Source organism: Hippocampus guttulatus, chromosome 22 (genome assembly GCF_054856545.1).
Source record: "Hippocampus guttulatus isolate MCC_2025c chromosome 22, RoL_Hgut_1.0, whole genome shotgun sequence".
Classification (NCBI taxonomy): domain Eukaryota; kingdom Metazoa; phylum Chordata; class Actinopteri; order Syngnathiformes; family Syngnathidae; genus Hippocampus; species Hippocampus guttulatus.
The window spans coordinates 1855803-1868598 of NC_141282.1; the positions used below are offsets into that span (position 1 = coordinate 1855803).

At 43.5% G+C, this 12796-nt stretch overlaps 1 protein-coding gene across 1 annotated transcript in view; it reads left to right on the forward strand.

Moving 5' to 3' along the window:
- Nucleotides 1-2747: 2747 nt before the first annotated feature.
- The window catches only part of syn3 (synapsin III), a 72702-nt gene continuing 62653 nt past the window's right edge, over nucleotides 2748-12796 (forward strand). Inside the window, exon 1 of the mRNA XM_086103081.1 lies at nucleotides 2748-2873. The gene's annotated coding sequence lies outside the window, so the exon portion shown is untranslated. The remainder of the gene's footprint in view (nucleotides 2874-12796) is intronic.

The window sequence follows — 12796 nt, forward strand, 5'->3', positions numbered from 1 at the left end:
CCTCTGCAAGTGCGGGCAACACAGCTGATTTGGTCTAAAAATGGCCACTTACACTGTCCCTGACATTTTGCATGCACGTCGCGACCCCCGGACATTTTGTGTCCTCCGTTGATAAGGAGAACGCGGGCTGGAGCGGTAATTATGGGATGTTACATGTGGGGGATGCAACACCCGATAGATATAAATTGAAATCCACTCACCAAAAGCAGAAAAAGCATGAAACAATACGGAATGGGCTCTCTCTAGTGGCGGAGAAGAATTATTTCAATTCAGTACTGTACATTTTGGATGCATGTCAGTTGTATTTAATTGTTCATTTAATTAAAATTTTCATTTTTTTGTGATCAAGAGTTTTTATTCATATTTTCCTGATATTTCTCATCGCGCAGTTTCATCAGTCTGATCGACTCAATGCCATACCCCACCTTTGACAAAATCCACTCATGCACCTTCCTTTTGTTGGCATTTGTCATCTTTCAAGCCAACCACTTTACAGTTACGCGCTGCATTTTACCGCTCTCTTGAAATTTTTATTTTATTTTGTTTTTAGCCTGTAAATCTGTCAGTGCATAAAAGCAAAAGAAACCATTCCAGGACTTTGGGCTGCTCTGTAGTCCACTGCCCACACACTTTCTTAAAAATAACGGCGAGCGAGTGGCAGCTACAAAGTGTGGCGTTCGAGCCAGAGCCAAAACTACCGTGATATATTGCTGCAAAATAACCCCGTTTTTGCATCTCTGCAACGTATATACAAGGAAGTTAAGTGTATGCGTGTGTGTGTGTGTGTGTGTGTGTGTGTGTGTAGGGGGCGTTTAATAGGACCAGATAACAAGTAGTTTAAAAATAGAAAATAAAATGGATTTGCCTGTCACTGTCCTTGCTTTGTTGTTTTGTTTCGTTTTGTTTTTTTCGTGGCTGCCTGGTAAGACAAAAAGAGTCCTGCGGGAAATGTAACCTGCGGGATGCAGCGGCGGCCCGCCCAGTGACAATAAATAAGCAGTGACACGAACCGGCCTAAGCAGCTACTTCCTGTCTTGATGTTCGCCCGTGGCGGCAGGTGGGGAGCAAAGCTCCCCCCCTGAGATGTCTGCAAGGATTCAGCGTATTCAAATGCGCCAGTTGTCTCGTTTTGACACCACGGGGACAACGCTGGCGTGCCTAATGAAGTGTCCAATGTGCTTCTCTGCAAGTTCCCCCCCCCCACCTGTGCTTGAGTCTCTGCTTGGCCAGATGCAGATGTGGCCTGATGTGATTGGCTGACAACCTACACTACTTTGGTCTTACAGCAACGCACTTTGAGATGAGGTCTCTCTCTCTTTCTCTTTCTCTCTCTCTCTTGGAAGACGATGCCGCGGCGTACAAAGCAATTTTGAATTATCATCGGTGGTCGTGCGATGTGCCAGGAAGCCGGACCGCAGCTTCTCATTAGTGTCGAATGCATCCCCAACTCAACGCGGCCATTGACAGTGTTGTTCATTCATTCATTACGCATCCTGCAACACAAAATGTGTGATACAAAACACGCCTCAATAAGCATGTCATACATATGCCCGTTTTCTGTCGCGCATTTTGGTCACATTCAGATACACTGATATGCAGTACATGATAACCACGAGGCCGCAGCGCTGCCCTCGGCACGAAATCATATTCAATTGCTAATTGTGACAGGCTAGCAAAGATTTGAATATTAAACCACCCAAGATGGGCTGTGATTTTCATAACAGTCCTAAAATAATAATGTGCACATATATCAAAAGGTAGTAATCCACGACATCTACTCAGTTACATTTACTTGAGCAACTATTTGATAAATTGAGCTTGGCAAAGTAGTTTTTAAGGAATGTACTTTGACTGTTATGTCAGTATTTTTCAGTTAAATCTTTTTTTGGGACAAATTTTACTCTGTTACAGTGGGCAACTTGTATCATCAATCCGTTTGTGTTGGTTTGGCAGAGACTTCTGTGAAGTAACTTTCACCAATTCAATGTCAGCACTGGCAACCTTTGACCCCATTTGGCTCATCAAACTGGACAGTCACACGAAGCTTTCAAAGTGACTTCCAGCCATTTTTTTTGCAGATAAGTTTGCCGTAATTTATTTAGTAATTTTTATAATTGTATTTTGTAAAGAGTTATTGTTTTAGTTAGGATATAGTTGGCAGTCACTGACTTTCCACATTCCTTTTAATATATTTTTCAGTCAATTTGAAATTTATGCTCTGGAAAAAAAACCTGAATGTTACTCACCAGTTACTAAGTACTTACTCAAACTGAAGCAATTCTTCTGTTAATACTTCGGTTCATAATTTTTGGCTACACAACGCATCCTTGCTAATTTTCCTTCCTTTCTGATCCCCTGCCATATTCTCATTTTGGCCACTAGATGTCTCTATTTCCCTTCCCGTAAATATCATTTTGCCCGTCACAGGCTTTCTATTTTCTCTTCATCATACTTGTTTTGTTTTTTTTTTGTTTTTTTGTCGTTGTTGTTTTTAAGTTAATTAATGCACATTTATGTTGTTAATACAGTAAAAAAAAATACCTTCAAAACACGGTGTACGTCTGATAACCACGCCCCTAATTTGCCGTCTGTCCAATCGACGTTGAGGACCGACTGCGGTAATGAGCGCACCCCTTTCTGTTTCCCGGCGTGCATTGCGAGGGATCACAGAGGGAGAGAAAGAGAGAGCGGGAAAGAAAAGAGAGAGAGAGAGAGAGAAAGAGAGGGGGGGGGGTGTGGGTGGGGGCTTGGCTCGGCTGTTTGGAATTGCGAGGAGGATAACAGAGGCAGAAGCGTTCCTAAGAAGAAGAAGCAAAAAAAAAAAAAGGCATTATCAGAAGCGAGGTTATCTTTCGTCACTGTCAACGGCTCAGGTAATTCTTCTCATTATATTGAGGGAGCTTCATGTCGCGAGTTGCTCCATCCCACACAATGGAGCTATTAAAAAAAAAAACACACCTTTCCGTTCTGGAGCACAGCGACATGAAAGGAAATCGCTCTCAAGAGGATGCACGAGCTAGCATGCTGCGTCCAGTTTTTTTTGGGGGGGGGGTGTAGCTATAATGGGGTGATAGACAGCAGGTTTCCGCAGGGATTCCCCCAGTTTCGTGCGCTTTAGCCCAGTCACTACTCGGTGTCATGCGTGAGGCGTGGGGGGGCTGGCAGCAGTAGAAGTCCCAGGATTTTCTTACCCCTCCAGAATGCCCAGAGGACAGCCAAAAGGCCAAATTATTTCAAAGATTTCTTAAAAGCTTACATAAAATAAACAAATGTGCCATATGCCTCTCAGTGCAGATGTATCAATTACTTTGACATATTTCCGAGTGCACAACCTGCAAAGTGTGAGCTTTTCAAAGGAAAAGCTTACCAGTGGAGGGGGGCGGGGGGGGGGGGGTTCTGTAAATTAGCATCCAAATGTCACAGAAAAACATTTGCGGGGGCACAATTTCAGATTTTTTGAAAGTCAGTCGTAAGCATTCATCATATTGGCTACATTTTGGAAATCCACTTAGTGTGATGAGTTTTCCCATTGATGACTTTGACAAAAGTTTACATGGCCACATTTTAACACGAGCATGACACAGGAAACTTTACGGCACATGCTCCGTTTTGTGAGCGGCTTCAAGACTCCACTTTCAATGGAGCCGCAACCTCGAGGGTGTGCAGTTGGCTTCCATTTTAAATTGTGAAAATGGATTTCACTGTGGGCGGCCCGGTAGTCCAGTGGTTAGCACGTCGGCTTCACAGTGCAGAGGTACCGGGTTCGATTCCAGCTCCGGCCTCCCTGTGTGGAGTTTGCATGTTCTCCCCGGGCCTGCGTGGGTTTTCTCCGGGTGCTCCGGTTTCCTCCCACATTCCAAAAACATGCATGGCAGGCTGATTGGACGCTCTAAATTGTCCCTGGGTGTGAGTGTGGGCGTGGATGGTTGTTCGTCTCTGTGTGCCCTGCGATTGGCTGGCAACTGATTCAGGGTGTCCCCCGCCTACTGTCCGGAGACGGCTGGGATAGGCTCCAGCACCCCCCGCGACCCTAGTGAGGATCAAGCGGTTCGGAAAATGGATGGATGGATGGATGGATTTCACTGTAATCTGGTGGGAGTCCAGGTGGCCATCAGACACTGACTCACATGAACACCCAAGGTCCTCCCTTTTTGATTCCCCCTGGGATCTCCTCCAAGACTATCCCACTGTGGTCAGAGTATAAGGGCTAATTTTATTTTTTTTGCTGATTTTAGGATTGGCAGTATGCAAGTATGCCCTCCGTAAAATGACTGGCCATTATAAAAGTAATTTTCATGGCAAATAAATAAGTCAAAATGATTCTTGACTCAGCTGAAGGATGATTGATAAACATTAGCGTCTACAAACAACTACTCAAATAAACTGAAATATTACAATAAGATCAGTATTTCCAAGAGGGTAAAATATATACTGTATATATATCAAAAGCAAAATATACCAAAACACCACCAATATTTTTGTCTTCTTTTTTATTGTTGTTATCCTGCAAAATACAAAAAAATAGGGAATCCACAGACTTCTCAAAATCTACATTGGCATTGTGCTTTTGCGTTGTCTGTCTGAACAGGGTAGGCACTCCAATGCTGGCACCTTCTTGCATTTGCCACAGGTGTACTCGTAGCAGTGAACACATCTGCCAGCTGCAGAGTTCCGTGCGCATCCGTGCAGAACTTGACCGGGGCTGGGTGTGAGAGGCTGCTGAAGAAGCTTGTTCTCTGCGTGATTCCTTTTCTTTTTTGTGAGATGTGGCCAGCTCTTTTGCCAGTTCAACCAAGAACTGTGCGCGTCTTTCCCGCAACCCTGTGCATGCCTGATAAACAATGTGAGCATTCACTGCAGCCATGTCGATCACGTTGTAGAACACGGCAATTGGCCATCTCCGTGTTCCTGTACGCACAGTGTACTCCCGCACCATTTGGTCCATTACATCGACTCCACACTTGGCTTTGTTGTACTGGGTCACAGTGTTTGGCTTTTTCTTGTGTGTATCCTCAGTCTCAACTTGGGTGTGCATGCTGCTGAGGATATAGACCAGGGGTGGGCAAACTTTTTGGCTCGGGGGCCGCATTGACTTTTAAAATTTGACAGAAGGGCCAGGTCAGCACGAGCTATGGTACATTAAAAAAAACTGCATTTGTTGACAGTCCATATCAAACATCAACAGAAGAAAAGCATGAAAGTACTGTATTAATATACTTTTTTTAAATGACAAAAGTGTTGTTGATGACCTATTTTAGCCTGTGCATCGCTGCAGATGGGTTGTGATCAGACCAGTAGAAGTAGAGCGATACAGAGGTACTAGGTGGTCGAAAAGATTGCCCCGCCCCCCCGTGTTCTGCAACTTCAAGTCAATGCGCCACCTGGCGGTGAAATGTCTGTCATGACAAGTCCAATTGAAATGAATGCAATCATTCACATCGAACCTTAATTGTGGACCAACCTTCGGCGGGCCGGATTAAAAAGACCAACGGGCCGGATTCGGCCCGTGGGCCGTAGTTTGCCCTCCACTGATATAGACAGTCTTCTTGCGTTTTGGTGCATATACTGTCAGGGTTTCTTCATTGGTGGAAAACACTTGTTGTGAATTGAATCTGGTCACTCTCTCTTATTGATGGAGGAATTTCCCACCGAATCTTGTTGACAGTTCCAAGGATGGAGGTTCTTCGGCTGCGCAGGCGTTGTGCAAGGGAGACTGACGTAAAGAAATTGTCTGTTGTTACAGTTCTGCCTTGGTCCATGAATGGCTCCATCAGCTTCATCACGACACTTTCTGACAGTCTCTCACCGCTGGGGCGACTGGGGTCCTTGCCAAGATATGGGATTGCATTGAAAAATGTACTTTGATTTCAAGTCACAGACCAACCAAAACTTGATGCCAAACTTGTCAGGTTTTGTTGCAATGTACTGCAGGAAACTGCACCGAGTCTTTGTTGGGAAAAGTTGTTCGTCAACAGTAATGTGTCGGCCAGGTTTGAAGACTGAGATACAGTTTTTGACCAAGTGTTCCCAAACAGTAGCAATAGCAGCAAACTTATCAGTATCTCGTCTCTCAGCACGTGTGAACATGTCATCAAAGCGGAGATGTTGCATGATGCTTTGGAAGCGGTTTCGAGCCATTGTAGATATGATCCTTGAGTTCCCCATCGCCGCCGACCAGTTGTCACTCACGGCTGGAACTGGACACACCCCCTTCCAGATTAGGATAGCAATGAATGCCATCAGTTCTGGAAATCCATGAACCAATCCTTTCTGTTCCGTATGACGTGCATGCTGAACAGTGCATTGCTGAATCATGCGAAGCATCTCCAACGATATGAAACACAAGAAGCGCTGAAGACGACTTGTGACGATTCTTCTGGTGTATGGCTCAACTGGAGTGAAAAGCAGAGGTCTTCCCAATTGTTCTTCCCGCCACACTGTGCCATCTTTAGCAACCTCTGTTGGCCCATGTTCATCCAAAGCTCTTTTTTTAAATTTTATATTGGGGAAATCTTACCAGAAGAGTCTGAAGATAGGCGAAGTTCGATTTCTCCGCCATCGGAGTCACAATCTTCTGGTGTATCGGCAAGGATCATTGCCAATGCCTGCTTCGCAGTCAACTGTCTCTGCTGTCTCGGCATGCTTCTGTGATCGAGGTGAAGTGAATGAATGAAGGGTTGCGCGCCTATTTATCCCTCTCAAAACATAGGTCTGCTTGAAAATTTCCAAGCTAAGCCTGCCCAGTCCATACATATGCAAAAACAAGTCGGCTCATCAACGAGTGGGTTTAGCCACGGCAACAGACTGGAGAATCAAGTTGCCTCTTCAGAGTCTGAATGTTATAAAATAGCTCTGTCTTTTTAGGCAATAATAGCAAAAAGACGATTACCTGTCCCAGCCACCGAACAGCTGGTTGCACCAATGCAACCGCATCTTTTTTCAAAAACCTGTCACCGTTACACCATTGAGAAATTGTAACGTAAGAGGCGACCAAATTGGTTGCACTCACACCATGCCACCATGTAAACAGAACAACTTGAAATCAGCCAAGAAATCAGGAAAGATCCAATGTCTTTTGGGAGTCTAAATGTAAAACAACAGCCAGTAGTGTCTTCCTCACGTGCCCCCCCTGTGGTGCATCAGTAATGGGGCCATTTACAAAACAAAGGCAAATTCTTCACACCTTTGTGTCCAAAGCTGTGGGGTCAGTTTTGGACTAATGTCCCAAAAAAGGAGACCACTGGTAAAATTAGGGAGCACCAAAATCTCTGGGAATTCGTGTGTTAACACTAGAAGTCCGAGGATTTTCTTACCCCCTCCAGAATGCCCAGAGGACACCCAAATGGCTGTGATGTCTAAAACCAACAACTCAACGGCCCATCTGGGCACAATTTTTCTGTAAATGCGGCAAGGTGGGGCTCTTCCCCCATCTTCTTCAAATGGAATGTGGTGGGAGACCTAGATGCAGAAAGAACTTGTGCACAGGACATTTGCTCAATAACTCACTCAGAATTGAATTAAGCATGTAGAGTATTGAGCAAATTCGCAACCCTTGTCCCCGGATGGGCTTTTCAGATAGAAAGCATGGCTGAAAACATAGCATGTCGTAGCAAAAGAGCGGAAAGCACACACATGAAAATATAGCAACACGTTCACTTGTCCCCCCCCCCCCCCACCACCAAACATTATTTTCTTCACAAAGGCATGCGAAGGGTCATTGCTGAGTTGTTGTTCACATCAGAGTTTGCCTCATTTTCAGATCAACGTTGAAACTAATTCAGTCACTTGGCTGCCCTTTGGACATCTCTGTAGGGAAGCCAAAATGCTGTGTTGTCTAAAAACCAACAACTCAACAGCCCATCTGGTCATTATTCTGTAAATGCGGCACGGTGGGGCTTTTCCCCCACCTTGTTCAAATGGAATGTGGGCGGAGTCCTAGATGCATAAAAAGCTTGCACACAGGCCACTTGCTCGATAACTCGCTCAACTAAGAAGTGAAGATGCCGAAGTACAGCCGCACTCAGGAGGCGTTGGACAGGATCTTGGCTGAAATCGACCCCTATGCCTCCGAGGGAGATGAAATATCACTTTGTCCGAGTTCAGACTCGAGTTCACACTCTGAAATTTCTTCTGGTAAGATTCCGTAAACATCTTCTCTTCATTTGTTGATCGAGGCAGTTGTGATTTTTCAGAAAAGATGATAGCAACCCATAAGGCAATACAGAGAAGTCATACTGTCGATGTTTGGAGTTATAATTAGATAACTAGTCTTTATTTGTTACATTCACGATTGTAAGCAGTACAATGCACAGTCAAATGTGTTTGATACAAGCATCCAATTCGCAAAAGAAATTTGAATCTGCTTTAGGTAAGAATCTACGTACAGTGAAACTCCTCTACAATGAAACCTACCTGTGCAAAAATACCCCCTAGTGTGAAAAAAAATCTTCATGCATTAAAGCTGTTTTCTGCTTTCCCCTACAACGAAAAGTCCGCCTGTTGCGTCATACGAAATCCTTTTCTCCGGCCTTGGCTCGCAATGAGGTTCATGACAACGAAAACAAGCCTACCGCAAAAGTCTATTCCAACCTCAGCCTGCCACAGCGACTGTTAGTTTCAGACGCAGCACGAACGTTGCATTGCTAAAAATTGCAGACCAAGGCTCTTCACAAGGACTTAAGAAAAGAAAAGCTTTCACGCTTGAAGACAGGATAAAAGTAATAAAGATGAAAGATGGAGGAAGCAAAGTAAAAGAAAAATACAAAGAAATTGATGCAAGTGAAAGTGAATGCTGATCGTAAATTTCGCAATTCCTTTCCCTTTTTTTTTTCTTTCTATGCTAGCTATATGAAGTGTCAAATAAGCGTCTGCTCGTACTTATGCGCTATTGGAATACAAATTAAAAGTACACCTATACGTTTTTTTTTTTGTGTGTGTTTGTGCTTACGTCCGAGATCAAATTTGCTATTGTGAAAAGTCCCCCTGTTGTGAAAAAAATCTGGCTGCAAACAGGATTTCACTGTAGAGGAGTTCTACTGTATATAAATAGTCATGAAAATGAAGGAGAAAAAAAAGCATTGAATGAGAAGGTGGTCCAAACTTGTGGTCTGTAGATATGCATAAATAAGCAAATAGAACAGTTATGTGCCATATGAGGTGCATGTGTAATGCAAATGATATCTTTGTGTAAATGTCTTAACAAATGTATCAAATTTATGATCATCCTACAGATGAGGAAAATTCGCCACCGCCTGAAAAGAGAGGTCGACTGGAGATCGACACTGGGCCAACAGAGACGGTAAAAGACGAGGTGAAGGAGAGGCGGGTGGACTTCCTGGCGGAGCTCGCGAGTGAGATCGCTCAGTCACACGTGACAGCCAAGAAGGTGAAGGAGGAGGGCAACCTTGTACGGCAACAACCACCCACACCCGACCAAGGGAAAAGGGCGATGTGCCAAGTGAACCATCAGTGCAGGAGCAATCACGCTACGAGGCGCTGTGTGAAGTGCGACAAGTATACGTGTGGCAAATGCAGAAAGGAGGTGGCGTGGAAGTGCCAAGTATGTTCAGACGATGACGAGGAATGAAGCACTCCATTGTCCAGCGTGTCTCACGTTTGCACATTCCGTGACCCCCCCATTGTCTATTTGGCTCTATGGAAATAAACTGAATTGCAGAAAGAAATGCGGGTATTTTATTTCGTATATTTTGTTTGATATGTTTATTAATTTGTCAGGGGCAGTACAATAAACAATCTGATGGGTTGCATATAGCATATTTAGCACTGAGCTAATTCGCAACCTTTGTCCCCGGAATGGGCTTTTCAGATAGAAAGCAGATTTGAAAACACAGCATAGCAACAGTGTAAAAGAGTGGAAAGCACATACATTAAAATATACAAACACATTCACACTTGTCGTCCCCCCCCACCAAACATTCTTTTCTGCACATTAGCATGCAAAGAGTCATTACTGAGTTGTTGTTCACACTAGTTTGCCTCATTTGCAGATCAATGGTGAAACTAATCCAGCCAATTGACTGCCCTTTGGGGGTTTATATGTACCTCAACCAAGCCATTTGGCTTCCTACATATAATCCCCCAAAGGGCAGCCAACTGGCTGGCTTGATCAGCAATGACCGTTCGCATGCTAATGTCAAGAAAAGAATGTTGCCAAACTTGTCGGGGTTGATGAAGCACCGAAGGAGGAGAATAGACATTAGCATGCTTTACATGCTAATGTGAAGCATTAGCTTAGCATGCTTTACATGCTAAGGTGAAGAAAAGAATGTTTGGTGGGGGAGGGCAAGTGAACGTGTTTGTATATTTGAATGTATGTGCATTCTGCTCTTTCTTTTGCTATGCTATGTTTTCATGCATCTCGGACTCCCACCACATTCCATTTGAAAAAGATTGTGGAAGAGCCCCACCGTGCCGCATTTACAGAACAATTGTGGCTAGATGGTCCGTTGAGTTTTTGGATTTAGACAACACAGCCATTTGGTTGTCCTCTGGGTATTCTGGAGGGGTAAGAAAATCCTGGGACTTCTCGTGTTAAAATGTGATCATGGAAACATCTGTCAAAGTCATAAAAGGATTTTCAAAATTCAGCCGATATGATAAATGCTTACGATTGACTTGCGTATTTGGTTGCTTGATTTACAGGAAGTCATAAAAAAAATCAAACTTTTTGCCCCAACAAATATTTTTCTGTGACATTTGGATGCTTATTCACACATTTTCCCCACCGTGGTCTTCTGGTAAGCTTTAATTTGAAAAGCTCACCCATTTGCAGGTTGTGCGCTCGGAAATATGTCGAAGTAATTGATACATCTGCACTGAGAGTCTTATGGCACATTTGTTTATTTAATGTAAACTTTTAAGATGTGTTTGAAATAATTTGGTGGTATATTTACCATTTCAACTATGAATATTGTCTTTTTTTGCAATTGTTGTTCACCAAGCTAATGAACAAAATGACCACCCCAAATGAGTTTCTCAGTCAAGGATTTGACAGCTAGGCTGGATGAAGTTCCAAAATAAAAGAACCACTTTGACACTCCAGATGAAAGCCCGCATTTAAGCAGACAGTTTTCTGAAGCATTAGCTTCCGATGCTAACATTCAGCAAAGTTGTCGCCGTAAAGTTGTGTTGGGTAATGTCACGGGCTTGAAGTTGCGCAAATTTTGAACACTCTGGTTTGCTGATTAAACTCATTCACTCCCAAAGACGTTTTTAAACGTCTTTTCAGACTTGGTCTAGAATTGGCTGGTACAGAATGAGTTAATAAAGAGGTGGGCCTGTGATGTCAAATATTTGAAGAACTATTGCCGTAAATAACAAAACGCACTTTGTGCAATACCATTTTGGGTGTCGCGCTCATTTTAAATGCGGCCAAGTCATAATGGAAAAGTGCTCACAAGCGCCAGCTGACTTTAAAAATTCGGGCAAGTGTTTTCTTGAAATGGCGTCGTCGTCTGGTTTCATTTACAAGATGAGATCATCAATCACCGAAGATTTGATGAATTCGTGTAAACGCTAACTTGAGCCCAGTTTTTTTGTGACTGAGGGAGGACGGGGTTAAAAAAAATAATCAAAAAAGCAGCGTGATGGCACTACTTGAAGCATCGGTGTTGCTTTTCTTGTCATAACAGATCAATGCTTGGCATCGGCGTATTGATCCGAGGTAGCATACTCAGCCTCCATCACCTTTTAACGTGATGCGGCCTCATAAAAACCTTTGACAAATTCAACACGTTCCCTTACGAATTGCAAACATTTCTTCTCCAGTTTCCATTACCAGCAGTCCATAAATAAATAAATAAATAGACTGCAGCGAGGGGGTCATTGGCTGTCAATCATATCAGGTGAAAGCACAAAGCCGTGGATACTGATGATAATGACCCGGCACAGCCGACTGAATGGCCTGAATTATTTATCAGGCAATCACGGGGACGATCCAAATGTTGCCGCCGTAAACAGTCATCTCGCTACTTTGTCTGCCTCCTCAACATGGACGCCACAAACGGCACACATTTTTCACCGTCGTAATAATTTCATTAAAGGACGCTGACCTTTTTATTTTATTTTTTTGTCCTGGTTAAGCTTCGCAACAAATGCGCACATGACTTAAGCTTGAAATGGAGCTTTGGATCGATGCGCTAATTGTCGGCACGCGGGAGGGATTCATCAATAACATGCTCGTCATTGCGCTGAAATGAATCAGAGTTTGGCTGCCTCTGCCAAGGAGATTGTTTTTAATATAATCCATTTTATATGTATAATATACGCCATATTTTTCGCAATATAAGGCGCACCTAAAAGTTCCATTTATACAGTGTCTTTATTTTCCCAATTGAGTTGTTTCCCTGTTCGTGTTCCGATGCCATCAAGTGGTGATTATTAGCAGGAACCAATTGTAACCTGAAACAGTTCTTCTGCCCGACACAAATTGGCATGTGCCTTCGCCAACACACCCTCAAAAAGACCACTACTTTGTGAGCTCCGCGCAGCCATTATGAAAAGAATATAATACCAAAAGCAGAGTTAGCTACTGACTAAACGAAGGAAAAAGGAGACGAGCTTAGGCCCTTGTGGATGTCAGCCCACTAGGCTTGTGTGTCTTTTTGTTAAATCAATTGTCTTCATTACTTTTGTCTCTCATTTATTGTTTTGTAATTTATACGTTTCACCTCTGCGTTTGTGACCAGTTCTCATGGCTTTATTACAGCTGCAGCGGTTGTGAAGGCTCTATATAAATAACGCTGTATTGTATTTTATTCCCGATAGCGATGCTCCA